The following is a 3,009-nucleotide window of genomic DNA, read 5'->3' as shown; positions in this document are numbered from 1 at the left end:
CTTAGAATTGGTGTTTGCAGGCTCTGTATAACTCTGCACTGAGAGAGAAGGTTGAAGCACTTCATGTTTATAAATGGTGCCTCCTTCAGCTGAGGTAGATTGAGGTTTATGAACCTTGAACATAAGATAGTCCTCATTTAATTGTAGGACTACTTCTCCTCTGTCTACATCAATTACAGCCTTGGCTGTAGCTAGGACGGGTCTTCCAAGGATGATGGATTCATCCTCTTCCTCCCCGGTATCTAGGATTATGAAGTCAACAGGGATGTAAAGGTCTTCAACCTTTACTGAGGCATCCTCTACTAGTCCATAAATCTTTTTTATGGACTTGTCTGCCATCTCTAGAGAGATTCTTGCAGCTTGTACCTCAAAGATTCCCAGCCTCTCTATTACAGAGAGAGGCATGAGGTTTATGCTTGACCCTAGGTCACACAAAGCCTTAAAAGGTCATTGTGCCTATGATGCAAGGGGTTAAGAAGCATCCAGGATCCGGCTTCTTTTGAGGTAACTTATGCTGAACTAAGGCATTGAGCTCTTTGGTTAGCACTGGAGGTTCTTCCTCTAATGGCTCTGTACCAAATAACTTGGCATTCATCTTCATCAAAATTCTTAGGTACCGAGCAACTTGCTCTTCCCTAGTTTCCTATTCCTCATCAGAGGTGGAGTACTCTTCATAATACATGATTTGCAACAAGGCTTGCAAGGGAACTTCTATAGTGTCCTCATGAGCCTTAGTTGCCTTCAGATCTTCAATAGGGAAGCCTTGGGTGGGCGTTGAGCGTCCAGTAAGGCCTTCTTTACTAGCATTCAACGCCAGTAATGGTGCTTCCTTGGGTGTTGAACACCCAACTTGTGTCCCTTGACTGGCGTTCAACGCCAGTGAGTGTGTCTTTTTGGGCGTTGAATGCCCAGTAAGGTCCTCCTTACTGGCGTTCAACGCCAGTGATGACGCTCCTGACTGGCGTTCAACGCCAGAATTAGGGGATCATTGGGCGTTGAACACCCAGCTACTGCCCCATAGCTAGCGTTCAACACCAGCTTCTCTGCCACTTTGGGCGTTAAACGCCCAGTAAGGTCTTCCTTACTGGCGTTCAACACCAGCTTTGGTGCTACTTTGGGCGTTGAATGCCCAGTAAGGTCTTCCTTACTGGCATTCAACACCATCTTTGGTGCCACTTTGGGCATTGAACGCCCAGTAAGGTCTTCCTTACTGGCGTTCAACGCCAATGGCGTTCAACGCCAACTCATCCTTTTTAAATTCGGCCTCAGCCTCTGTGGTTATGGCCTTGCACTCTTCTCTTGAGTTCATTTCAGTATTACTAGGAAGAGTGTTAGGAGGAGTCTCAGTGATTCTCTTGCTCAGTTAACCAACTTGTACCTCCAGATTTCTAATGGATGATCTTGTTTCAGTTATAAAACTATGTGTGGTCTTAGAGAGGTTAGAGACTATAGTGACTAAGTCAGAAAGGCTCTGTCTAGGAGTCTTGAAGTGTTCCTGAGAAGATGGGAATGGTGGCCTGTTGTTGAACCTATTTTGGGTTTTTCCACCTTGATTACTGTTGAAGTCTTGCTAATGCTTCTGTTAATCCTTCCATGAAAGGTTAGGATGATTCCTCCGTAAAGGGTTGTAGGTATTTCCATAGAGTTCTCCCATGTAATTCACTTCCTCCAGTGAAGGTTAATTTGGATCATAAGCTTCTCCTTCATAGGAGGCTTCTTGAGTGTTGTCAGTTGCAGCTTGTGATCCAGTCAAATGTTGAAAGATCATATTGACCTGCTGGGTCAAGATCTTGTTCTGAGCCAATATGACATTCAGAGTATCAACTTCTAGGACTTCTTTCTTCTGAGCTACCCATTGTTCACAGGGTTTCTTTCAGAAGTATACATGAATTGGTTATTTGCAACCATTTCAATGAGTTTCTGTGCCTCTGCAGGCATTTTCTTCAAGTGGAGTGATCCACCAGCAGAATGATCCAAGGACATCTTGGATATCTCAGATAGGCCATCATAGAAGATTCTTAGGATAGACCATTCTGAGAGCATGTCAGGAGGACACCTCCTGATCAGTTGCTTGTATCTTTCCCAAGCTTCATAGAGGGATTCACCCTCTTTTTATCTAAAGTTTTGAACTTCCACCCTGAGCTTTCTCATCTTTTGGGGTGGAAAGAACTTGGCCAAGAAAGTATTGACTAACTTTTCCCAAGAGTCTAGGCTTTTCTTAGGTTGAGAATCCAACCATATCTTAGCTCTGTCTCTAACAGCAAAAGGGAAAAGCATAAGTTTGTAGACCACAGGATCCACTCCATTAGTTTTAACAGTATCACAGATCTGAAAAAATTCATATAAGAATTGATGTGGATCTTCCAGTAGAAGTCCATGAAATTTACAATTCTGTTGCAAGAGAGAAACTAACAGAGGCTTTAGCTCAAACTTATTAGCTCTAATGGTAGGTATAGAGATACTTCTGCCATAGAAGTTAGTAGTGGGTGTAGTGAAATCACCTAGAACCTTCCTTGCATCTCCTTCATTATTCGGTTCAGCTGCCATGTCTCATGTCTGTACCTTCAGTTTCTTGTTCGAAAAGTTCTGTAAGATCTCTTCCGGTGTGTTGTGCTTTAACTTGTTGCAAACGCTTCCTTAGAGTTCTCTCAGGTTCAGGATCAAGATCTAAGAGAGGTTCTTTATCCCTGTTCCTGCTCATAAACAAGAAAAGGAAAACAAGAAAGAAAAAGAATAGGAGCTCTATGTTCAAGAACAGAGGACTCCCTATGCGATGTGAAGAAGAAAGAAAAATGAAGATAGAGAGGAGAGAAGAAGAATTCAAAAATTAAAAGTAAAAAGAGAAAATATTTTTGTTTTTATTTTATTTATTAATTAAATTCGAAAATAAAAAGTAATTAACTAATAAGATTTGAAACTTAAAGTGTGATTTTCAAAAAAGGAGACAGAGAAAGAGAGAAGATGTTTTCGAAAATTAGAAGAGAGAGAAATTAGTTTGGAAGTTTTGAA

General features: G+C 41.7%; 1 non-coding gene across 1 annotated transcript; it reads left to right on the top strand.

Annotated features, from left to right (window-relative positions):
• The first annotated feature begins 2,041 nt into the window (after positions 1-2,041).
• LOC112725731 (small nucleolar RNA R71) lies at positions 2,042-2,145 on the top strand. Its single transcript, XR_003164818.1, has one exon. It is a non-coding gene; the product is annotated as a small nucleolar RNA R71 (small nucleolar RNA).
• The last annotated feature ends 864 nt before the right edge of the window (positions 2,146-3,009 follow it).

Source organism: Arachis hypogaea, chromosome 11 (genome assembly GCF_003086295.3).
Source record: "Arachis hypogaea cultivar Tifrunner chromosome 11, arahy.Tifrunner.gnm2.J5K5, whole genome shotgun sequence".
Classification (NCBI taxonomy): Eukaryota; Viridiplantae; Streptophyta; class Magnoliopsida; order Fabales; family Fabaceae; genus Arachis; species Arachis hypogaea.
The sequence above is the reverse complement of the archived record's forward strand: the minus strand, read 5'-3'. Positions and strand labels throughout refer to the sequence as shown.